General features: G+C 33.5%; 1 non-coding gene across 1 annotated transcript; it reads left to right on the forward strand.

Annotated features, from left to right (window-relative positions):
- Positions 1 to 7,637: 7,637 nt before the first annotated feature.
- LOC112209281 (U6 spliceosomal RNA) lies at positions 7,638 to 7,745 on the forward strand. Its single transcript, XR_002944032.1, has one exon. It is a non-coding gene; the product is annotated as a U6 spliceosomal RNA (small nuclear RNA).
- Positions 7,746 to 27,917: the final 20,172 nt, after the last annotated feature.

Here is a 27,917-nt window from a genome sequence, read left to right on the forward strand (position 1 = left end):
AAAATATTGTTTGAAAGTTAATTTTCTTTTGAAGAGTAATGTTTTAAGTTTGTGAAAATATGCTATTATAATGGTTTTCTGATTACCTAATAGTGTGATTCTCCATTTCATGCAGTCCTTGAATCAAATTGTATTCTAAATATAATAATGACTCACAAATTACATCTGACAAACTGAAAATATATATACAACAGAAAAAAATATTAAAAGGAAAAACTGCCAGAAAATAAGGAAAAGAAATTGCATTTTTTTTCCTTTCAAGCTACTCAGCTGGAAGACCTGACCTTTCTCTACCACTATGTTCCTTGTAAATATAGCTTCCAAAAGATCATTTGTCTGTATAACCTGCACACAATAACAAAAAAAGAAGAACCAGGAGTTACTTTTTGACATAACTTATCAATGTTTTTACTCTCCTCCTCTGTCCATTATCAACAATTATGAAAATGTATTAATGATAATATCAAATGTTAAAACAATAATTTTCTGTACTATTTCTAAAACTACACACGTCATCACTCCTACATAGATTTACTTCACAGGGCAGTGGAATAAAATTTAAGGATTAGGAGATGGTGATATCCACTACAAATATTAAGAAATAGTTGAGTGTTTCATACGTGCTAAGCACTGATATAGATCCTAAGTTACAGTAGTACAGACACACCTCAGAGATATTGTGAGTATGGTTTCTAGACCACTGCAATGAAGTGAATATCTCAATAAAGTGATTCACATGACTCTTTTTTGTTTCTTGATACACATAAAAGTTATGTTTATACTATACTGGAGTCTATTGTGTGTGCAATAGTATTATGCCTAAAACTGTCCATGCTTTAATTTTAAAATATTTTATTGCTAAAAAAATGCTAATGATCAACTGAACCTTCAGCTAATTGTACATAATGTTTTGTACTGGTAGTGGCTCCAGCCTCAATGTTGATGGCTGCTGACATGGTGGCGGTTGCTGAAAGGTGAGGTAGCTGTGTCAATTTCTTATAAGACACTATGAAGTTTTTACATTGATTGACTCCTCACCTTATGAAATACTGTTTTATAGCATGTGATGCTGTTTGATAGCATTTTACTCTCAGTAGACCTTCTTTCAAAATTCGAGTCAATCCTTTCTAACTGTGTCACTCCTTTATCAACTCAATTTCTGTAATAGCCTAAATCTTTTTATCTCATTTAAACAACGTTTCTAACTTCTTCACCAGCAGTGGATGCCATCTCAAAACCACTTTCTTTGCTATTCCATAAAAAACAACTCTTCATCCATTCAAGATTAATATGAACTTGCAGCAATTCAGTCACATCTTCAGGCTCTACTTTTAATTCCAGTTCTCTGGTTATTTCTACCACATATCCAGTTGCTTTCACCAGTAATGTATTAAAACCCTGAATGCCATTTATGAAAGTTGAAATCAACTTCTTTCAAACTCCTGTTAATGTTGATATTCTGACCTCTTCCCATGAATCATGCATGTTCCTGATGGTATCTTGAATGGTGATTCCTTTGCAGAAGGATTTCAATTTACTTTGCCCAGATCCATCAGAGAAATCACTACCTATGGCAGCTATAGCCTTACAAAATGTATTTCTTAAATAGCAAGACATGAAAGTAGAAGTTACTTCTTGATCCATGGGCTGCAGAACAGATTCTGTGTTAGCAGGCATGAAAACAACATTAATGAAATCTCCATGAGAGCTCTTGGGTGACCGGGTGCATTGCCAATGAGCAATAATATTTTGAAAGGAATTTCTTCTCTAAACAGCATATCTCAACCATGGGCTTAAAATATTCAGTAAGCCGTGCTGTAAACAGATGTGTTGTCATTTAGGCTTCATTTTTCCATCTATGGAGCATAGTTAGAATAGATTTGCCTTAATTCTGAAGGACCATAAAGTTTTTGGAATGGTAAACAAGCACTGGCTTCAGCTTAAAGTTACCGGCTGCATTAGCCGCTACAAAGAGAGTCAGCCTATACTTTGAAACATTGAAGCCAAGCATTGTCTTCTCCTCTCTAGCTATGAAAGTCCTAGATGGCATGTTTTTCCCATAGTAGTCTATTTCATTTCCATTGAGAATCTACTGCTTTTCATCAATTATCTTAGCTACCTTCATCAATTATCTTAGCTAGACTTCTGGATAACTTGCTACAGCTTCTACATCAGCATCTGTTGCAGCACCTTGCATTTTTATGTTGTAGAGATGACTTTTTTCATTGAACCTCATAAATAAATCTCTATCAGCTTGAAACTTTTCTTCTGCAGCTTCTTCACCTCTCTCAGACTCCAAATAATTAAAGAGAGTTATGGCCTTGCTCTGGATTAGGCTTTAGCTTAAGAGAATGTCGTGGCTTGTTTAATCTGCTATCCAGATAACTAAAACTTTCGCCATATCAGCAATAAGGCTGTTTCACTTTCATATTATTCATATGTTCACTGGAGTAGGAGGCACTTTTAAAACCCTTCAAAAACTTTTCCTTTGCATCTACAACTTCCCTGTTTGGCACAAGAGGCCTAACTTTTGGCCCTGAGAGCTTTTGAATTGCTTTCTGTACTTAATCATTTCTTAAGTCGTTTTGATTTAGAGTGAGAGACCTGCAGCTCTTCTTTCATTTGAACACTTACAGACCATTGTAGAATTATTAATTGACCTAATTTCAATATTGTTGCATCTCAAGGAACAGAGACATCCAAAGAGAGGGAGAGATATGGGGAAACAACTGGTTGGTGGAGCAGTCAGAATACACAATACATTTGACGGTTAAGTTTGCTGTCTTATGTGGGCATGGTTTGTGGTGCCCTAAAACAATTATAATAGTAACATCAAAAGACCACTGATCACAGATCACCATAACCAATATAACAATGAAAATTTTGAAATATTGGGAGAATTACCAAAATGTGACACAAAAACACTAAGTGAGCACGTGCTGTTGGAAGAAATGGTACCAACAGATTTGCAAAATGCAGGGGTGCCAAAAACCTTGAATTTGTAAAACATACACTATCTGCAAAGCACAACAAAGTGAAGCAAAATAAAATGAGGTATACCTGTATATATAGCAGACAAAGTTCTTCTATTGTGGAGCTTAATTAAGGCATGAAGAGACAGATAATTAACAATTAATAGATAATTATACAAGATAATTTCCATTGAGATACATGTTTTGAAGAAAAAGCAAGATAACAGTGCACATGACTTCAGATAGGATGACCAAGGAGGCTTCTACGAGGAGGAAACATTTAATCTACATGTGAATGACAAGAAGTCTATGCCAAGAAAATCTTGGAGAGTGTGTACAAAGTTCATGGGAAAAGAAGGGGCTTGACAATTCCAAAAAAACCAAACCAAAACAAACAAACAAACAAACAAACAAAAATAAGAAGGCTAGTGTTGGAGCATGGTGAAGGAAAGAAAATGGTTACTAGATGAAGTCAGAGAAGTAAATAGAGGCTGCTTAATGTAGGACCGTATGAGAAATACATGGTAGATTCTGAATTTTGCTCTCAGGACAGTGGGAATCCATGGGATAGTTTTAAGTGAGAGAAGAGCAGAAATGAATCTGAATGCCAAAAGAAGAGTGGATTAAAAGGGGTGGGGAATAATCTTAGAAAAATATATCTTAAAATATTATTGCAATAGGAAAGCTGAGAGCTAATAATGGCAATGCAGATGGAGGAAAGTAGACAGTTTGGGGGCATATCACATAGGCTGAGCATTTAGAATTTAACATTATATTAGGTTTCTATCCTGATGCATTTTGCAGACAGTTCCGAAAGAAGAAACTGAACGAACTTTCATATTTTGTGTTAATTTTTCTCATGCTTTGCATTTTTATAATTTTCAGATGTTTACAATTTTATTTCAACACTTTAAGATAACATATTTCATTTGAATGTGGGAACACATGTTGATACAGGAAAGTACATGTTGTGGAGAGAAAAATGTTCTTCCTTTATTTTTTATATCACACTATCATCTTAAATTGAAATCCCTCAGACTAAGACATATTTGAGTACTGTTATTTACAAACTGACATATAGTTTTAAAATCTTTATAAAGCTTCACAAATACTTATTTAATTCTAACAAATATTCTAAAATGTGCCAAATGGACAAAACCATGAAGGTAAGTACTACAGTTAGGGAATGTGTGAAAAAATAATAAATAAATGAATATTAACTGTTTGGAAACAATTACAAATTATGTTAATGAGCACAAGACTAAACTTTAGCCAATTCATGTGTAGCAGATTAAGTAACAATAGCATGTCATTTCTGTCTGAGAAATTACATGAAATTCCAGCATTCATCATACTCCTGTCTAATACTTTTGAAGGCCTGAGCAGAATCCATATTTCCAAGTGCATTCAATTTGTTCTGAGATCACTTTTAATTTGAGCCTTCAGTTTAAATTTGTGTCATAGTCTGAGATACTGCAGTTTTCAAATATAAGGATTGAAAAATCATTGTATATAGTCCAGGCTTTCTAACTGCTATTTGGTACTATTATAGATCATGCAATGTTATAACAGGCACACAACACTCTGCCATTCTTTACCTGTGAACCTGTGGAAAAGCCACTGAACTTCTCTAAAGCTCCGCTTCCTCATAAAAAATGAAAACGTTGGATTAGGTGATATATGAGGTTTATTTCAATTCCAAAGTGTTACAATTTCCTCCATAACATTATACTAAATTTGGAAATACTTCCCAGAACTTATAACTAGGTTGTCATAATTATATCACATATTTAACTGGTATAAAATTCCTCCTACTCATTTGATATTACTTTATGAGATTCCACCACGAATAACTCATCCAGAATAGACTCTGTTGATAATGAAAATGAACCAAACAGATAATTTGGCTATCATGTAGTCAAGATCATCGAGTAACCTAGCCAGAAAAGAAGGGGAATATAAGTTTCAAGTCACATACCACATATCAACTCTGGTAGATGTGTAGTAGTTGTGGAGAGTGACTCTGAAGTGCCTGTGTTCATTGGGAAAGCATTGTGATGCTATTTCTGGCATGTGTGCAGAATGAAAAAAGTTAGTATGCATGCAGATATTCACCATCTTCATGCAAAATATAACCATCTTTTAGTTCCTCCACCCCAGAGAACTGTGATGCCAACCTAAATGACCTGGGTCCTCTTTCCAAATAGAGGAGGCCAAAGAACTATCATCTTTATAGCTCATATTGGAGGTGTTCAAATGCAGGAATTAATAAACAGTGGTATGTTCACACTGATGAACTACTCCAATACTTAGGAAATATATCTCTGCTTGAAGTCTTTTCACATTGTGTAGATTATATCTCTGGAAATAAGTTAAGCCTGAATACATTATAATCTTTTCAACAATTTTAACACAACTAACTGAAATCTTAAAAGCCCTGAATGAGGAGGTATGGGTGATAAACTCTGTAAGTAAAGAGAATACACTATGCAACATATACATATTAAAAAGTTGCTGATTATTCTCAGACATTAGACGGTTGGCATATTTGCAAAGATGATATTAATGGCTCTAATATTAAGTAAGGATTAGTGTTTTATATCCTTAAATTTGTTACTATTATTACATCCAAATGTATGGTAATGAACTAAAATAAACAAAAATATCTATTATTTGTAAGGTTCTGAATAGCAGTAGGTAATTTTTCAGACATTCGAGTTGTGTGCAGTAACATTTGTGTACAGGAACCAGACATAAATGAAAGCTGGAAATCTAGTCTGTTGCTTTCATCACTGTATTATCAGTACATCATAACCTGGCTCATTTAAAATAATTTATACATGTGATAGACAAGCAAATAAATCAGTAAGTACAGTATGACTTTATTTTTCACTTATTAAAAATATTTATTGAACTTCAACTACAATATACACTTTATTCGTATTGGTAATACAAAAATGAATAAAAGTTACATCCTCCTGAATTTCTCAATAAATGACACACAGAAAAATACACACACACAAAAATAACAAGTACACAAATGCATGTCCATCAACAATAACTAAAGTAAATAAAAATGAAGTGAATTATTGGTTTGGAAATAAGGATAGGTGGAGCTTACTATATTTTAAATAGAGTGGTCAGGATAATCCTCTTTGATAAGGTAACATTTGAAGAGAGCCCTGAAGAAGATGAGAAAAGCAAAGTGACCACAGAGATCTATAGGGAGCAATTTTCCTTTTTTTGTTTATTTTTCTCAGTATTGTACAATGAATGTGTATCATTTTCCAACAGAGGAAAACAGTATGATTAAAACATTTTAAAAGATACAATTAAATTTACTTCCTATTGAATACAAAATAGTCACAATTCCCTAGCCTATCATTTAATGCTCTCTATAATTTAATTTCAAGCTCTCTTCATAGGTTTACTCCAATAATTCCATTTTTGCTAAGTGAAATATTTTCAAATCCCCACATGGTTACATACTTCCAAACCTTTTGTTTCTTCCTACTTATTTGCCCAAAGTATCTCTCTATCTTTATATAGACTTCCCTATATCAATTTAAAGACCTAGATAAAATTAAATATCTAAATAGAATCACTTTTGTCCTCTGAAACTAATATTTTATTTTTCCACCTTTTATACTTTGTGTCATAATTATTTCTGTACTTACTTATTCATTTTTTTGCTATAACATACTTAAGATAGATGTCATGTCTATTCCATCCTATACTCTCTATAACACCTATAAAGTTCTCACAGTTGCTTTACTTTCAATAAAGTACATAAGAATGAATAATCTGGCAATGGTCAAATATTAGATACCTTACAAATGCCCAAAACATTAGTCACAACTCGTATACATGCAAAGTTTTTCAAATAACTTACATTTCTGTGCAAGAAAAGTTGTTTTTAATGTCAACAATAAATATAAATGTCATTTAATGAAACTTTGCATTTTTAAATAGTTGGCCAAATTGTTATCACAAAGTCTTTTTTAGAGTCTACTTCTTTTAAGTTTTACATTCCACTACTTCAATGATAGAGATTATTTTCCTCTAATATATTGGGATTATCCAAAATTAGATTTTTTAAAAAGATTTTCCAACTGAGAACAAGTTTGAAATTTTTAATATAAATTTTTATATGATTTTCAAACTTTCCGGGTACATTTTTAACTGTGGAGGATGACTTGGTCTTATAAACTTGTTCCCATTTGTAAATATCATGATTCAATTTTTCAATTATAAATATGTGTTGTTTTCTCTCACATTATAGTCAACTTTAACGTACATAGGACTATAAAAATACACATTTTCTCAGATATTATCAACATAAAAATAATTAAGTAATAAAAATGAGTAAAATTTGATTTTTTTGGAAATATCTTGACTGGGATAGACTGAAAAATGGAAAGTGTTCATGTAAATACTAAAAAGTACATTTTAATTGCAGTTATGAAAACTGTCAAGAGAAGCATTGATTGTAATAAAATGCATTTGACATCTTTCAGACTAAGCAGAAAAACCAGGAAGAAGGAGTAGCTGTGCATGAACCACAGCTGGAGGACCACACTCTCCTCTCAGGCAGCTTCCTGGACTGTTTCAAGGCAATTTCATCCTTTGTTACTCTGATTCTTTACCCCTCAGAATGGAATAGCTGTGCTCACTTTGGCAGCACGTATACTAAAATTGTGAATCATAAAGAGAAAATCAGCACGGCCCCTGAACAAGGATAACACGCAAATTCGTGAAGCATTTCATATTTTTCAACAGAGTAAAAAAACAACTCACAGAATGGGAGAAAATGTTCACAAACCTTGCATCCAACAAAGGCCTACTATAAAGAGTCTTTAAGGAACTTAAACAACTCAACAAGTAAACAACAACAAAAACAACAACAAAAATTGAAACCTGGACAAAGCCGACATGAACAGACACATCTCAAAAGAAGACATACAAGTAGCCAACAAACATGAAAAAATGCTCAAAATCACTAATTATCAGAGAAATGCAAATCAAAGCCACAATGAGATACCATCTCATGCCGTTCACAATGCCTATTACTAAAAAGACATAAAATAATTGATGCTGGTGAGGCTATAGAAAAAAGAAATGCTTATACACTATTGGAGGGAATGTAAATTAGTTCAGGCACTGTGGAGAGAGGTTTAGAGATATCTGAAAGAATTCAAAAAACTAGCATTTGACCCAGTTATCTCATTGCTGGGTACACACCCAAAGGAAAACAGATTGTTGTATAAAAAAAGACACAAGCATTTGTAAGTTTATTGAAGCACTTTTCACAATAGCAAAGACATGGAATTAACCTAAGTGCCCACCAACAGTATACTGAATAAAGAAAATGTGATTCCTCATAAAAAATTAGCCAGGCTTAGTGGTGGGTGCCTGTAGTCCCAGCTACTCGGGAGGCTGAGGCAGGAGAATGGCGTGAACCCTGGAGGCGGAGCTCGCAGTGAGCCGAGATCGCGCCACTGCACTCCAGCCTGGGCGACAGAGCGAGACTCTGTCTCGGAAAAAAAAAAAAAGAAAGAAAATGTGATTCCTATATATCACGGAATACTATGCAGCCATTAAAAATGTGAAATAATATCTTTTCAAGCTATATGGGTGTAGCCATAGGTGATTATCCTAAGTGAATTGACACAGAAACAGAAAACCAAATACCACATGTTCTCATTTATAAGCAGGAGCTAAATATTGGGTATGTATGGACATAAAGATAGGAACAATGGATACTGAGGACTGCTAGAAGTGGCAAGAAGGGGAGGAAGGCAAACGTGAAAAACTACCTTTTGAATTGTATGCTCATTGATGTGTACCCCAAACCCCAGCGTCATATAATATACCCATGTGACAAACCTGCACAAGTACCCCTTGAGTCTAAAATTAAAATTAAAATTATTTATAAAAATGGAATATTTCACCTTGAAAGTATACGATCATTTGCTCTGGAGAATGCAAAATTACAGTATAAATGGATGTAATCTTTCTAAAACAGTAATTTGGATCTGGGAAAATAATAAAAGGCATTTACATAGCTGGACTGTTAAAATGGTTGTTTTTTTATGTGAAAAGAAACATATCCAGAATACATTTCCTATAGACCAATCTTACATTGATTTTGAGATACATAATTTGGGAAATTTAGTAAATTATTTTAATTCAGAAACTAGAACCTTGATGTGGTAAATTCCTTCAAAATATGCAAAGCAATTAACACCAATGGAAAAAATATAATTTAAAAATAATCACCATTATTTAAATGCACACAAATATGTAAGGCATATGCTAAGTTCTTTAGATGTATCATATAATATAATCCTTGTAACTTCACAGCAAGTTATAGAGTGGTATTGTTACCACTGCTCACAGAAAAGGATACTGAGGGACAACAGAAGCACTTGAGTGCTTGTCAAAGCCAATTTTGTTTTTTCTTAACTTTTATTTTTGGTTCAGGGGTACATGTTCAAGATTGTTATATACATAAAGTTGGGTCATGGGGGTTTGCTGTACAGATTATTTTGTCACCCATGTACTAGGCCTAGTACTCATTAGTTATTTTTTCTGATTCTCTCCCTCCTCTCACCCTCCTCCCTCAAGTAGACCCCAGTGTCTGTTGTTCCCCTCTATGTGTCCATGTGTCCTTATCATTTAGCTATCACTTATAAGTGAGAACATGCAGTGTTTGTTCATCTGTTTCTGCCTTAGTTTGCTAAGAATAATGGCCTCCAACTCCATCCATGTTCCTGAAAAAGACATGATCTCATTTTTTAATGGCTGCATAGTATTCTATGGTGTATAGGTGACACGTTTTCTTTGTCCATTCTGTCACTGATAGGCATTTAGGTTGATTCCATGTCTTTGCTATTGTGAAAAGTGCCGCAATGAATGTTCACATACATGTGTCTTTATGGTAAAAGAAATTATATTCCTTTAGGTATATACCCAGTAATGGTATTACTAGATCGAATGGAAGTTCTGTTTTTAGCTGTTTGAAGAATCACCACATTGTTTTTGACAATAGTTGAACAAATTTGCACTCTCACTGACCGTGTATAAGCATTCCCTTTTCTCTACAACCTCACCAGCATCTGTTATTTTTTGTCATTTTAACAATAGCCATTATGACTGGTGTGAGATGGTATCTCATAGTGGTTTTTATTACAATCTCTCTGATGATTAGTGATTTTTAAATTTTTTTAATAATAGCCATCCTGACTCAAAGCCCATGTTCTTAACCTCAATGACACACTGCTTTTATATCAGGCAAGAAGGCTTTGCATGCAAAGGCATAAATTTATTGTTCACACAGAAGGGAAGGTGGAATGTGGGGCTTTTTCAAAGTCACAGATGCTCATAGAAAAAGTGTTTTGGAAAATAAGCCTGGCACATAGTAACAATATATTTTTCTTTTATTATCATTGCTTTAAAACGACTTATAAAATTGTTAAACTTTCCTAGCAAATTTGTGCCTCATTAATTTAGAAATAGTTCCAGAGTTTAAAAATACATATTTTAATTTTTTAAATTCAAGTGTTCCACAATAGGAAAAAAAAAAACTCCAAAATGGCTGACTGTTATGCTTTTTATTATCATTTATCATTTCTTCAGTTTTAAATGCTGTAACATTTAAATTACACTTTAAACTATAATTATGGGTCCAAAGTTACATGCAGATTATTTGAATCATAAGAATGGTCAAAAGAATTGAACACATCAATAACAGAATTTCAAAGTATCTATAAGCCCATCTGGAATTATAACAAGCTTGGCAGTTGGTAAGGATTCCCTCAACAAATTTGACATTGAAGAATATTATGTTATACTGTCGTCAATCTACCAAATCAGTTTATAAGTAGATGGAATCAATACAAAATTCTGAGAAGTACTTGGAAGTTTAAATAAGATGACTCCTAATATTATAAATGATACCAAGCTTGGAAGACTCTTAAAAGAACTCCTAAGCAATGGTTATATAGAATCGAACCACCTCATGGAAAGATGCCTTTAAAAATTCATCACTGTCACTTAGAGGTAAGACCACAAAGTTTTGCAAATTAAAAAAGGACTATTTTTAATATCAGGAACATTATAATGAAAAACACAGTAAAACCTACATTTAACATAGTGTTGGAAGTTCTGGCCAGGGCAATTAGGCAGGAGAAGGAAATAAAGGGTATTCAATTAGGAAAAGAGGAAGTCAAATTGTCCCTGTTTGCAGACGACATGATTGTATATCTAGAAAACCCCATTGTCTCAGCCCAAAATCTCCTTAAGCTGATAAGCAACTTCAGCAAAGTCTCAGGATACAAAATCAATGTACAAAAATCACAAGCATTCTTATACACCAATAACAGACAAACAGAGAGCCAAATAATGAGTAAACCCTACATTAAAAAAAAATGACTTCTGACTTTCTCTTCCAGTTATATTCTCTGTTCAAGCCTGCCACTTAGTAGCTGACTATAGGTTTTCTCCCTCTTCCACCAACAATGACCCATCTCATGAGTGGGCTCTGACGTCATGCAAGCTGGAACTCTTTCTTTGTTCCTTAAATAATTTATCCATAATAACAACTGGAATGTGTAGCAATAAAGCACAATTTCTGGTTGGTTTATCAGCCATGTATAATTGCCACTATTAAAAAGCTCAAACATCCCTTTCCTCAATGCAGGAGTATGAAGAGTTCTCAAGAGTGCTTACTGTTCAAAAATGTAAATCATATGGATTATGGAATCGCTGGGTAGAAAAATCCAACAAAAAATAATAAAGTTAAAAAAGCAATGTCAGGTGGCTTCCACTGCAGAAGTAAAGTGGGAATGCACCACAGCCAAAATGGTTATTCATAAATAGTGAAACGCGCCAGCAGATCACACAATGTCCTTTGATAAAAGAAAAACTTCAGCTGAATTAAATTTAAAGGAGTTGAACTGAGCAATGAACGGCTTGCGAATTGGGCAGCCTCTTGAGCCGGAGTAGGCTCAGAGACTCCAGCACAGCCACGTGGTAGAAGAAAAGTTATCGACAGAAAAAGAAAAATGATGTACAGAAAACGGAAATGAGGTACAGAAACAGCTGGATTGGTTACAGTTCAACATTGCCTCATTTGAGCATGGTTTGAACAGTTGGCTGCATATGATTGGCCATAACTCAGTTATTGGTACAAGTATAGGCTACAGTCTGGTTATAGTTCATGATATACAGAGAAACCTTTAGGCCAAACTTAAATATGTAAGGAAGCAGCTTTAGGCTAAACTTGATTTAACAATTCTCACCTTTTGGTCATCTTCTTAATTTTGATAGATTGATCAAAACTTTAGTTATTGATGTCACTATACCCACTGGCCTTGAAACCCACTTGGAAACAGTATAACAGTGGGTTTTGCAAGGTTGGAACAAGGACTGAGTAGAGGTACCTCCTTATGCTGCTGTGTCCTGTTTACAGGAGAAAAACAAAACCAGATCTATTCCAGGATCTATGTGTTTCCTTAAGTCTTCATTCGATTATGTCACATTTGACATGAATGACTCTATTTTTGGTTTGGTCTGGTCTGTTGGGGCCCAGTACATGAGCTCAGTCCAAAACAATGGCCTCCCATAATTCTGTTCAAAAAAATTTCCTTTTTTGATCAGGTTACCACTTAGGTAACTTAGGTTATAGTTTGACCAAAACTTACGGCCTTAGCGCCACTGTTGGTTACCATTATTTTGGGTTTCCAGCCTCAGCATGTCATTCATAGGTTACGATGTCCTTAAAGCCACACATTTCTTTCAGCTTTTTTCATAACAGTTGAAGATAGGTCATTTGACACTCTAGAGATGCCTGCATGCAAACATTTAAAACTTCTGAGAGAATACAGTGCACCAGGGAGACTACTAATATGACTATCAGGAGAATAATAACAAGAGCTTGGAGTATGCCCTTTACTCAGGGTTCCCATAAACCAAACCAACTAAAAAAAAAGATCAAATAATGACCTAGATACAGAATCTACTCACTTAACTAAGCAGTTTCTTCATTAATCCCCTAAAACTGAATCTCTATAATACTAGATGTTTTCTCCACAGGCCACAAGTGCCAGCAGCTGCACAGATACTTCTGCTTAGCCAGTAAGTAATCTAGAACAATTATATTATTTAGCATAACTTTTACAAGAGAATTTGAAGTCTGTTGTGAAACCATAGCCTTTACAGCCAAATCTGCTATAGAGTCTATCATGAGATATACATTTCTAATAATTGCCTCTTTTACTCCAAACCATGAAAAGAGGATCTAAAAAATGATGCCCTTCTAGAATAGTGAAGGCCTCTGGCAATGTTCTCTTTAACCCATGATATGGGTTAAGAAGAGTGAACTAATATTCTATTTCTGACTGATTATGAAGCAATGTATGTACCATTAACATTTTTCACTTACATTGGCTCTTCATCTTCCATCTATCAACATATAAGGTTATCCATTTATAAGGCTGGCTGCAAAATCCTTCACAAATAAAAGTATACCCCATAAGTGCACACAACAGACCCCCTTTTCACTTCTATTGTTCATAGAGGAATAAGCAAGGGAAAAAATATTTAAAGATAAGAGTCTCATGACAGTAGATAAGTCTCGAATCATGATCTTGGAAAAAGCTATTTACATCAAGGATGCTATCTTCCTCTAGGGAGAAACTTGCCTGGTTAGCTTTACTTTAAGAGTTCCAGTGGGTGTACAGTTTCAAGAGTGTGGAGGGACCCTTCTCACTTGTGAGATTATGAAGCTTAGCTTCAAGGTCCTGAAGTTTTGCTGCAGTGTGGATGGTAAGGGAAATCTTTCTCTGATGTTCTCAGAAGATCCAAACTTCAGGTTCTAGATTGTGAAGGGTTTGATGGTCCTCAGTCAGTGAACCCTAAAAAGCTGTCTTTACGTGGTGAAAACACACTGTGGCATAATAACCTACTGTGATAACATCAGTGTTCTTGGATGGAACAGCATATATATAACCAGAAAACATGCATCAAAAATGACAATCGAATGAAATCCCTCTATAAATGTTTAAATGTCCCATCTGGTAGCCAAATGTACCTGAAGTTTTGATTGTCTTCCCAGGAATATGTGCTTGACAAAGTAAACATTTGTCGCAAATGATTTTAGTAATTGAGAAGTCACCACACCAATATATATTTAATTTGGATCATTTTATATTTTTCATAATGGTTATGGAATACAGAACTTTCATAACAAAATCTTCCAGGACTAAGGAAGGACAAGGCAGCCATCCTGGTTCTCCATGAGTCCATGCTTAACATTGGACTTATGTCCTCTTGAACACCAGTTGTTTCTCCAATTCAGGTGAGTAGCACTGATAACTAATAGGTTATAATAGATAATTTGACTTAAACTATGGAGTTCATTCAAATTGTACATCTAAATAATTTCAGTACTGACTGATTTGACATGGAAATCTGGCAAAGTATTTTCTTGGTCTTCAATTAATTTTTCTACTTGGGTTAGCAGTTTTATGAACCAGTCAGTCTTTTCTTTAAAGTTCTAAGAATTCTTACGCAGTCCAAAAGATATGATTCTAAAGTTATCAGAAACTTGTATTTGAGAGTGCTTTTCAGGATCTTTTCCATCCTTTCATGAACCTCCTAAAAGATGGCATATTCTAAAATTTTGCATGCTTGTGAAGTTTTCAGAAACTGCATCAGCATTAAGCAATTAACTGTGGAATGACTTTAAATCATCATAAAGACATAATTGACAAGGAAATTTGGTTATTTCTGTGGTCTTCTATAACTTAACATAATAACCATAGTTATGATTGATAGGATATCCACAGACATATTAGAATTTCAGAAATCTCATATAATTTTGGAATATATATTAATGTCATTCACTAAAATATAACCAGAATAAGGTTAAACATTATTTTTTATTTTGATGATTCCTATATAACTTAACATGTCAAATAATTCTGTTTACCTCTCTTTTGGATGCTTCAGGGGTCCTTTGCAGCATCTCAATGTTAGAGGTTAAAAAAGACTTACTTTTAAAGCTGAAATTTCATTTTGGGAAGCCTGTCAAATGTGTTAAAGGTTTAAAACACTTCATATAATAAAATACAATTCCAGGTCAACATAAGTCATTCATTTAGACAAAATGATAACTCAAAATTTTAAGAAAGGCAAAAACCTTTCCTCATTGATAGAGGGAAGACTTAGCTTTCCAAAACATCTGTCTCATCTTTCTCTTCTTTTTCCTGTAGTTTATTGAAAAGGTAAACAAAAATATTTTATATCCTTTAATATCACATGAAAATCTTATTCAAGATATAAAGTCAAATTTTACCCTTGCATTAGTGTACTATTAATGTCATCCCATTTTTTAATAAAACCTTATAGAATAATCTATCAAATCTTAATCAGTTTGCCCATAAGGTGAGATTCTCGTAAACATTTTATAACCCTTTACAAATTTTTGTTAAGGAGCAGATCAGTGTTTCAAGAAAACCCTGTTATGCTTTTATTCCAATGTTAAATTTATGGGAAAAAAATAAGCAATACTCTTTCAAATTTAGGCAATATGTTTATACACAGAATCTCTTTAACAATTAATTTTTCATGAACTTTCCACAATCTGCACAAACATTTAGCTTTATCCTATCTAATTTAAAATAATTATTTAACTCTCTAACCAAGGCAAATATTTACATTCACATGCCTTCTTATAATCTTTTAGTAAAGGAACATTTTACTTTCCTTACACACCTTGCATGTAAAATTGTTTCTTCAGTAGTTTCAAGTACATGTTACACTGTTAACTCTTAGCAACTTTTGGTGAAAAATCTGATTAGTAAGCTATTTTAATTATGTACTTAGTTTAGAGCCTAGGACATCAGACCGAAGTGCTGATAAGGTCTGACTCTTTCCAGCATAGCTAAGGGGATGGCTAATTTCACATGTTCCCAGGCCTAACCTAATATTTGACCTGCCTAATTTAGACCAAATGTCTTTATTTTACCAATAATCTTTAAAACTCCTTATTTCCTAACACTGATCTCACATGAACTAAAAAGCATTAGTTGTATTTTTCTAACAAAATATTTGATTTTTTTCCTTAAGCCAATTAATTACAGCTGCTTTATATAAATATCACACACACAACACATACATAACCACACAGACAGACAGAGGAAGATCCAGTATTGTAGGATTTTTTATTTGCCATTTGTTAATTTTCTTAATTGGATTACTGGCTTCGGGGTGCAGACCTTCAAGAAACAGGGCTAGGAAAGCATATAGTTTCTAGGGCCTAATAAGCAGGTACAGCCAGAAGGCAAAAACCAGATCCCCCAAATTAAGGGTCCCATTTTTATATCACCTCCTGGATCCCCAAAAAGAGGGAAATGCTATGGGAGAAGACAGTGCAAAACTTTTTCCATTCATTTCATTGCTAAGCAACCCAAACCCAATCAGCCCATCCTGTGACTAGCCCATCCCCCATGATAGGCTTATCTCAGTGGGGATAGGGACATTTCCATACTTTTTGGGTGGCCAAGAGCATGCTTTTCTGATCCAAATGTGCAATGAGTCAAAAACTGCCATTTGCCATCCCTAAAAGTATATTTAGCATTAGATTTTGAGAGGGATCTATCTGCTTTTAATTCCTGGTGTTTCATAAGGAAAACAGAGGTTATTTTCTAAAACAGGATCTATGGCACCTCCTCTTTTTTCCTAAAGAGTCCCAAGCTGTTAGAAATTCTTTTATGCCCTCTCAGGTGTGCATCAAGAGTGGTGAGACAAAATGAAGAAAAACAATTCAGTTACCTGAGAAGACCAAACGTTTTTACCATAAAAACAAATTCAAGAAGAGAAAAAACATAAAGGCCTTTCACATACATGTACAGCTTGGATATCCATTAAGCATGCCTTTAACCATAGTGCTCTTTTAAAAAAATATCCATCTAACTTTCCTATTACCCTACTTTAGCCAGCCAAGCAGCTAATATTTCTGGCTTTTAAATCTTACTGAAAGTAACCTCATTGGGTGAAATCAACAAGCATTAACTAAGGTTATGACTTAACCACAAGTGAATGAGGTATTTTCAAACAGGTGGTTAGCAGTTTTTACCAGATATAGAATCTCCAAAGGTATCTCAAATAAAGGAAAATTCAAGATGTTTCTTGTAGGAGAAGAAAATCAACAAATGGTAAAGGTCACACAGATATTAAACCAGAAAGGACTCATTCTCTAAGCCAAGAATTGAATCCTGAACCTGGGCTGCCACTGTGAAAAGAAAAAGCCTTAGCTACTAAGCTAAAGCACTGGGCAACTTTCATCGCTCTTCCCAGGAGCCAAGAACAGTCGGTTTTGAGTTTGCAAAGGCTTTTGACTACTCAAGACAATTTTAGAGCTAACTGTAACATGAACTCCAAAATTCCTGTTCCCCGAATGACAGAGACCAAGAGAAAGTACAATCAGATGATTACATGGTCAACCTACCAAGGACATAAAACAAGATGGAGACCTCATCCAGTTTTTTTGTTTCAGGAACCTGCAGCAAAGCTTCTTACTGACCAGCATCCTGTACCATCTTGAATAGCGGGCTTGTGGGATCCTAAGCCCATTATCCTAAGGTACCTCTCTTTATGACAGAATGACACAGAAAAACAAATTAATAGCACAAAGTACACCAGATATGCTAAAGCTTGGGCCTAGTCTCATAAATGCTTTTTTCTATTAACCAAACCATTGGAGAGGAGACAAACAGTGATGTTTACCATTTTCACTTACACACATGCACAGACACACACACACATACACAAAGAGAGAGAGAGAGAGAAGCATTGCTCATGGCAGGGTGGGAAAGGTAGGGAACTTGGGGAAGTCAGAGAAAGTCCCACCCATTGCACTAATACTGAATCAAAAGTTCAGGCTACCGCTTGCTAGTAACACAGGGATCTTTTCCAACAATCCCATCAGCTCTCAAGTTTCCCCCTTTGGGGAGAAAAAGTTCCCCATGTTCCATGGTCCCATATATGCCTAATCCTCTCACCCATAGCTGTCAGCAAAGAGTGCAAGGCAGATTTAATTTTTTTTTAAATCAATTAGTCACTTAAAGTTTTTATTTGCTTTTCATAAACTTCTAAATAAAAATATTGAAATCTTTTTAGAATCTTCTGCATGTAAATAGGCATCCCTAGATGAGACTAATTTTGGAGCCCTCATTTTTAAATGCACCTCAGTGCAATGTTCTTTATTTGGAACATTCCACTGTAAGTTCTCTTTAACAAAATTTTGCCATTTCTGTAAGACATTGCTGCTCAGTTCTTCAGAAAATAAAAATTCCATTTTTTACCTCAAATATTGGCTTTGCTCTCAGGTTCCCTTGATTAACTTAGCCGGTGTTTTTTTCTACCTAAGCACGCAAGAAAAATGAAGCTAAGGAGTAGAACACAAAAATCCATGCACATTTCCAAAAGCCAAATTTTACAGCCCCTGCAATATTGACATTACTACCAGTTTCTTTCTGACCCAGTGAAGTGTAAGAAGCTTCTAACTCGATGATTATTATGCACAATTATTTCAAAAATAATTCTGGCAAATGTCTAAAATTTGCAAATGAGTTGGTTTTGCAGTTGGTGAAGGCAGTGATAGCTACTTTACACAGTTCTTCAGCATTAATTATATTTATCACTGGTATTAAGAATCACATGTACTATTTATAAAATACATATAACTACAGGTTTATAATTTTTTCATCTCTATGGGAAATCTGTCAATATCATTAGCCCCTATTTTATCAAAATTATGGAAAATGTTATTACCATATATTTCTCTGCTATCATTATTGGGTTTATTTTCTGGGGTTTTTTTGGGTATTCTTTTTTCCAAAGTACAAAATTTGTTCAAGAGATGAAAATGGGACCTGCTCCATGGAAGTCCCCAAGTAGAAGCCTGTGTTAACTAAGTCATCAAATTCTCTGCTTTGGATAAATTGTTACTGCCATCATTCAGAGACAAAAAGAAAAACAATTTATTATACAGAAGCAATGACTCATTTTACATTCCTACTCCATTTTTTTGTCAAGCATTTTCTAAGTTCCACCGAATCCAGCTTAAAACATGTTCAGAATCAATTTCAGCATATAAGTAATTCATGATAAAATAAATTAATTAAATATTGGAAAAATTTAGTTAAAAATAATTTTTCAGGAAAAGAAAAGGGAGCATGGATTAAGTTAACAAAGATAAAGCAAGTGATGGGTTGATTGCTCAGAATCACCATAAAAGCTCCTCCAAGGATTCTCTTAGGGACAATTAGAGTACACAGATATAATTCATTTATTAGATTGCTATGAAGAAAACAGTTTTAATTTGATGATGAAGAATTCAACCCCACATTTCCAATGAAAGCAAAAGATCCAATTATTTCAAGGACTGAGCAATTTAACTAAATGCTATATCCTAGGTAACTATGATAGGAATCAAATGTAGTGGTTTACGGAAGTTGATTTAATTTTTGTCAAAAGTACATATATTTTCTAGTAACAACTAACTTTTAGTTCTCATTTTATGATTATATTAAGAAAGAATCAAAGTTCTCTTTTTTTCTTTGAAAAAATAAATTCAGGAATTTCAGGTTATAGGAGAAAAGAACCAAAAATTTTCTATGACATCCAAACGCTGAGAACTCCATTAAACACTGTCACTAGCCCAGGCACTTGCTCTACCATACCAGTTCATGGTGTGCATGACTCAAACTGGGGTTTCAGCAAAACCACACATTATTACATGTTGGACACTTTCATTATCACTCATGAATGGTGTAAACAGTGAACATTAAACCTAGAAAATATGCAAGATTAGGATGGAGTATGGAAACAGGGCCTCTGCAGTGAAAAGGATATTTTTCATTACTAGAGTAGAGAGAAAAAGTAAAATGTTGACATGTCTGGTGATGGGATAAGAGGATAACCAAATGTTATGCAGATTTTTAAATAATTATAATAGGAAATAATATATCACCAAAATAGAAAGTCTTAGAGCTTCTTTTAACTAGCCAGTAAAATACATGTAATATGTTTTATAATTTTCCCCAAATTATTTGTAATTATTGATATAGCATAATTAGTATGTTGTATACTATCAGAATTTAATATTTAAATAATGATTGCAGAGTTTGAATTTTGGGGGTGATATATTCAAAGACATAAATTAATTATATTAACCCTCATGTTATGAGCTAAGAAAAAATTTCTTGAGAAAGCAGTGGGGCAATGTGTCCTTTTCTATGATTAATTCCTAAGCTGTCACTAAAGGAAGAATAACGAGTTTGCTATAAATATGCATTTTGACAAAAATGGGAGTTGATATTTATTTCTGAATAACTTTGTGTGAAAAACGGCTTCTTTGATATTTTTAAATGTAACATTTCTTATTCTAAATTAAGGAAAAGATTGTTCATGGTGCAATGGAGAAAAATAATTTATATTGCCATTTCTCATTTCTACCCACAAATGTCTCTCTCTTCAGCATAACTCTATTCTCTGGGCTTGATTTATAATGATTTTTTATTTTCCAAATAAGTTCAACAAAATAGGAATTGCTACTAGTGAGAATGGTTCAAATATATACACACACATATATATATATATACATAGTCATTATATATGAGTCTTAAGAATCTTCAGGCATTTTAAAGATGGCACATGATATATTTTGAGCAACAGCAAATAATAACATTTTATAAAATTTGAGATTATAAGGGTACTGCAGGACCTTGAAAAGAAACCTAGAAAAAAAATTAATTCCTTTTCCAAAGAATTTACTTATTTGACACTTGACGAAGGTCACTTTTTTGACAAGGAAAATATTCTCTTGAATCAAGTAGTTATAATTTAGACCTAATCACAAGAATATTTGGAGCAAAGGGTGGAAAAAGGCAGTAATTCGAGAACATCATGTTAAATTTATGTTGCCACTAGAAAGGCTTACAAACATTTCTGATTATACTTTTAAGCTGCAATAACTTAAAAAAGGTCCTTTTTAGCCTGTGGCAAATCAGTGCACTAAATATATCCATATTAGCATTCAAGACAATATGTAATATTTAATTTTAGTCAGACTATGAAAAATAGAAGAGAATGAGAGGATACAGGAATGAAATTATCAATATTACTACTGTTAATGGGAAGCATTTTGTCATTTTAAGGTGATAATTTAACCTTTTTCAGACATATGAGACATAACCATTATAAAGCACCTGTATCAAATATGATCTTATCAAAACTTTTTCGGTGAATAAATAAACTGAAAAATCCTCCTGGAAAAAAAGACAGTTTTGCCAACCACTGACTTCTTTGAATTACTTTTGAAGAAATTTTGATAGAGATTGACTGTTACTCAGATTCTCAAGGTCTAATTAAACATATTTGCCAACACATCAAATGGGTGGGAGAGCAATATAACTGTGGAAGTGAAAGGAAGCTAAACTGTCAGGAGTTGGAAATCCTAATTGTCTTTGAACAAAGTGCTCAATAATACAGAAAATATATAGTAATCTTTTTTGGACTAAAAGAGTCAATAAACTTCAAAAATTCAATAACCTCCTATTTCCAGGGAGTTAGATGGAGTTAGAACTTTAAATATTTATTAATAACAAGTTTAAAAAATTGCATTTAGTTAGCCTTTGTTGAATGAGAATTTAATATTCCTAGATGTTAGAACTAGAGCTTAGGAATATCATCACTTGGATATGGGTCTGGATAGCTACCACTCGAATGAAAACATATTTCATGGGAATTTAATTTTCACCGAGTATAATTTGTGCAAAGATGTAGTGACTTGGAAAGCTCTTCAATGTAAAACGTCTCAGGAAAGAAGTTATTGCTAACTAGACTTGAAAGAGCTAATGAATCATTCACTAGAAAACTTCACTTGAACAGGAAGTACAAAACCATTTTGAATATTGCCTTTTTCATTTAAATGCTGGAGTTAATTGTAAAGTAAATTTCACCCATTCCCATTAAGTCCTAAATAAGTGTGGTACGATGCAGTTTACTGATACTTAAGACAACCAAAGAACAATTTTCACACCTCATTGCCACACATAAAAGAGAGGTAAAATGAAATCCAAGACACATAATAGGAGCCCTGTAGGCTCTTTGATCACTCATTACATGGATTTTTCCCTTGTAATATCACATTGATTTCCTGCTTTATACACCAGAACTAAAAATAATTCTGATCATATGTAAATGTTGCACGTATTATTAGAACTCTGGTAAATGCTTTCAGCTCAAGTGATTGAAACAGATCTTAATTTTTCATTTGCACAATCTTCAACAAATCATATTTTCCTAGTCTTGTATTTCTCATCAATGTTAATGGGGCCAATGTATACATAATTGCAGGATAATTAGAATATTTGATTAATCAATATATTTATTTCAATTTTAAATAGTAACAGCTCAGCTTTCTCTCACTATCCTGAATTTTAAAAATAAATAAATAAAGTGTTATCAGGGTATGCTTATTTAGATGTATGTGTATATAGATATATAGATAAATAACATGAGTTCTGATTTGTACTTATTAAAGAAGAAAGTATACACATAATTTGATAAAATTATTTAGAAAATTGGTATAAATTCAATTTTAAAAATCCTCAAAACGTTAACTTGAACTGTCTCTGGATTGCAAACGTTATAGGATATTATCATATTCAGTGTATTATAATTAAGAGTATGCACTTTGTAACAGGTATGAAATCCTGCTTTTCCACTCAACCACATGTGAGATCTTTTGCAATTTCTTATTTCACTAAGCCACAATTTGCACATGTAAAAATTGAAATAATACAAGTCACTATTTCATAGAGTTGTGGTGTTAGTTAAGGCAATACTAACAAAGCTCTTAGCTGAGCTTCTGACAAAAGATCAATAATGAGAATCTTTCCTTTTATTATTTGTATTTAAATATACAGTCATACTAATTAGACAATAGACTCCAAATTACAGCATTTTGAACTTTTTTCTTAGAAAAATGACTGAATAAATGGAAGCATGAATGAAGTACTCTGTGATATATTGCTATTAAGGGCAAAACCAAATAAGCACATCTATTCCTTATACATTAATTTTAGTCATGTCCTGTATTTTATAATATTTATATATCCAATTGACAGTGGTACAATGATGACAAGATTAATAATAATAATAGAGACTAATTGCCTAGTTACCTAGAGTTAGTTTCAACTGTTATATATACTTCATTAGCTTTTACATGAACAACAAAATTATTCATCAAAATGTAAAAATATTTTTAATTTTCTTGAAACATTTTTGTATCATAGTTAAATATTAATTACGAAAAAGTGAAAACTAGGTAACTGTGAGTAAAATTTATAACTTCTCATGTAAGTTCAGGAATTCCTGAATTTCTAATTGGTGGTTTCTAACTCCTCATAACCACCCCCATTTCAAACCTCACCTCCTGTGCTCCACTTCACATTTGGTACTATAGCTGTCTCGAATTAAAAGATTAGCAAATCCTGAAAATCTTTACCACTGACAGAAAATCCTTTTGTTTACTACTTCAAACAAAAAGGTTTAAAAGCCACTCACAAAAGGAAGAATTGAAAAATAGACTCATAAATTCCAGAGATGTCTTCATATAGAGATTTTTTTTCATTCATTATAATGAAATGCTAAAATGAAGATATCAGCTACCTAAGACACATTCCAAAGCCATGTAAGATACAAAACACATGAAACAAGGTAAACCTAAGGTTAAATAACTTTATAACTTCTCACTCCCAAAAGGGTATGAAAGGGTGAAAGGAGTAAAGTCTGAGAGATTATTTTTAAAGAACATTTCTTTAGAAAGAGTTTAAGAACTGAGAAAAAAATACCTAGGAATCCAACTTACAAGAGATGTGAAGGACCTCTTCAACGAGAACTACAAACCACTGCTCAATGAAATGAAAGAGGATACAAACAAATGGAAGAACATTCCATGCTCATGGGTAGGAAGAATCAATATCGTGAAAATGGCCATACTGCCCAAGGTAATTGATAGATTCAATGCCATCCCCATCAAGCTACCAATGACTTTCTTCACAGAATCGAAAAAAACTACTTTAAAGTTCATATGGAACCAAAAAAGAGCCTGCATCACCAAGTCAATCCTAAGCCAGAAGAACTACGGCTTTGCTCTTTAGTGGCATCACACTACCTGACTTTAAACTATACTACAAGCCTACAGTAACCAAAAAAGCATGGTACTGGTACCAAAACAGAGATATAGATCAATGGAACAGAACAGAGCCCTCAGAAATAATGCCGCATATTTACAACTATCTGATCTTTGACAAACCTGACAAAAACAGGCAATGGGGAAAGGATTCCCTACTTAATAAATGGTGCTGGGAAAACTGGCTAGCCATATGTAGAAAGCTGAAACTGGAACCCATCCTTACACCTTATACAAAAATTAATTCAAGATGGATTAAAGACTTAAATGTTAGACCTAAAACCATAAAAACCCTAGAAGAAAACATAGGCGATACCAGTTAGGACATAGGCATGGGCAAGGACTTCATGTCTAAAACACCAAAAGCAATGGCAACAGAAGCCAAAATTGACAAATGGGATCTAATTAAACTCAAGAGCTTCTGCACAGCAAAAGAAACTACCATCAGAGTGAACAGGCAACCTACGGAATGGGAGAAAATTTTCGCAACCTACTCATCTGACAAAGGGCTAATATCCAGAATCTACAATGAACTCAAACAAATTTACAAGAAAAAAACAAACAACCCCATCAAAAAGTGGGTGAAGGACATGAACAGACACTTCTCAAAAGAAGACATTTATGCAGCCAAAAGACACATGAAAAAATGCTCATCATCACTGGCCATCAGAGAAATGCAAATCAAAGCCACAATGAGATACCATCTCACACCAGTTAGAATGGCGATCATTCAAAAGTCAGGAAACAAAAGGTGCTGGAGAGGATGTGGAGAAATAGGAACACTTTCACACTGTTGGTGGGACTGTAAACTAGTTCAACCATTGTGGAAGTCAGTGTGGCGATTCCTCAGGGATCTAGAACTAGAAATACCATTTGACCCAGCCATCCCATTACTGGGTATATGCCCAAAGGATTATAATCAAGCTGCTATAAAGACACATGCACATGTATGTTTATTATGGCACTATTCATAATAGCAAAGACTTGGAACCAACCCAAATGTTCCAACAATGATAGACTGGATTAAGAAAATGTGGCACATATACACCATGGAATACTATGCAGCCATAAAAAATGAAGAGTTCATGTCCTTTGTAGGGACATGGATGAAACTGGAAACCATCATTCTCAGCAAACTATCGCAAGGACAAAAAACCAAACACTGCATATTCTCACTCATAAGTGGGAATTGAACAATGAGAACACATGGACAGAGGAAGGGGAACATCACACTTCAGGGACTGTTGTGGGGTGGGGGGAGGGGGGAGGGATAGCATTAGGAGATATACCTAATGCTAAATGACGAGTTAATGGTTGCAGTACACCAACATGGCACATGTATACATATGTAACAAACCTGCACATTGTGCACATGTACCCTAAAACTTAAAGTATAATAATAATAAAATTAAAAATAAAAATAAATAAAAAAAGAACTGCACCCTCCAAGGGAAAGGGCTAGGGAATGCTGCATCATAAACAGAATTCAAGAGAAAAAAGCTTTAATCCCATTACTTGGAAGATTGAATATGCTTATCTTTCAGTTAGACTGGTGTTTGAGTCACATCTCAGAAGGACCGAAGGAGCAAAAGGCTGGTTGAAGGAACCTGTGGCACCAGAGAAAAGGCTAGGACCTAGGAAGAACTCCATTCCTAGTGTGTGCTGAAGCAGATACAGGCTACACAGCAGAGAAACAGCATAGTAGTTTCTTGTATCATATACAAGAAGAGGTAAGAGGTCTGAGAAAGTAAAAGGTAGATCATTGGATGTCCAGGGCTATAGATAAGTTCCAGAGAGACAAGCCTAAAGAGATATGTTTGCCATGGGTAATGCATCACTAACATAGGCTGTCTCCAAATAAACCAGGAAATGATAAAAGATATATATTCTTTAAAATTGTGGCACATTCCAAGGAGCAAAAAACAAGTTCTTTCTTTTCTCATACCTATCCTGAAAGGATAAGAAAACAAGAATGATGATATTGTTAAAGGAAAAACAGAAGTTGATGCAAAACCAATTGTTCTTAAGGAAGGTTTACAGAATTAGAGGGGAAAAAAAAACACAATCCTAACCTTAGGAAAGCTACAACTTATAAAAGCATAATTGAGTAAGATAAGTTGTCAAAGAGATGGTAAAAGAGCTCACGGCAAAAAAAAAAAAAAAAAAAATGCAATACAGAAGACAAGAGAGGTGAAAATTTCAAGAAGGAGGGAGTTATTGGCTATGTGGAACATAAGGTCATGTAAGATTAGGATTTAAAAAGGTATGTTTTACCTTCTTGAGAGCAGTTCTCATGGAATGATGTAAGCTGAAGTCATTTTAAGCTGGAAAATGCATTCATTTTTTAACCATGGAGACATTTCTATAGTAGATTTTCTATTATAGAAATTTTGAAAATTCTGATAAAAGTAATAGCAACTCTTTTTGCCTCTACCACTTCCTGGCTATATGTCCTGAGTAAGTCACTTGACTCAGGGATTGTTGGAGTTGATAAAAGAAGACAATTTTGCAGAACTGGCTAACAATTTAATTCAGTTTAAAGGCCTTGAAATGAATATTTTTTCTATCAGTATGGATTATTTAAATAGATATTTATACATGTTTATTAGAGATTCTATAATCACATAAAGATTTTTTTCAGTGCCATGCAGTAACATTCAAACAATACATTTTGTTACTGTAAATGTCTAAATTTTTAAAAAATGAATGTTTTGGAAGAAATAAAAATTAGTTCTAAAAATGACAGTTTACTTTAACATAGATTTGCAATTAATTTTTGTTCCTAAAATGAACAAGCCAATGTACAAATAAATAAGTAAAATGCTATACAATTATATAGTAATAAACATTTTTTTCCAAAGGATGACTGTAACTCAATAGCACTAGTGTTATCCTTATTTATATAAAATGACCTTCAACACAAAAAAGCGGAAAATGTATATCAGAGAAAACTAATTTAAAGTAGTATATTTCACTAATTATTCCATTTAAGACATAAGATAATTCCATTTAAGACATAAGATAATCTTATTAAATTTGAGAAAGAGTATGGCAATATAGGTGATAAGATCTGAATCATGCCTAACAAAGAGTTAAGTAATAATTGGCAGCTATAATTTAAGTAAATATTTAAGTTATTGATATATGATAATAATGTGGCCAAAAAAAGCATCCAAGAACTGATTTCATGAAACAGAAAAACATACTTCAAGATATTTTTTAATGTCACCTGCGTAAATTATCTCAAAATTAAAAGAATCCGTGAATGCAATGATATAAAGTACAAGCTAATTAACTTACACATATCCTAGCGTAAAATTAATTTATCATACCTTAAAGTTCAACAAAATTGCACAAAGTCATCCTTCAAAGAAGGATGTTGATCTCCATGAGATTTAGAAATAATTAAGAGGAGCTATTAGTTTATTGTTTAATAGAGCCTAAAAATGGCAAATATGTCTGATTGTCAATTTTGAATGTCCTGTGAGATTATCACTTATAAAATATGACTTTATATTAAAATATATTACTTGAAATATTATTGTATTAGGATATTTTTATGTATGCTAGAGGAAATTTTAATCTACTGTCTATCTGTTTAGAAATTAATCTAATCTGTTTAGAAAATGAAATAAAATATAAATACCATTCTTATAAAAATTGCCAGATCTTGAGAAATG

The sequence above is a fragment of the Pan troglodytes genome, chromosome 4 (genome assembly GCF_028858775.2).
Source record: "Pan troglodytes isolate AG18354 chromosome 4, NHGRI_mPanTro3-v2.0_pri, whole genome shotgun sequence".
In the NCBI taxonomy this organism is placed as follows: domain Eukaryota; kingdom Metazoa; phylum Chordata; class Mammalia; order Primates; family Hominidae; genus Pan; species Pan troglodytes.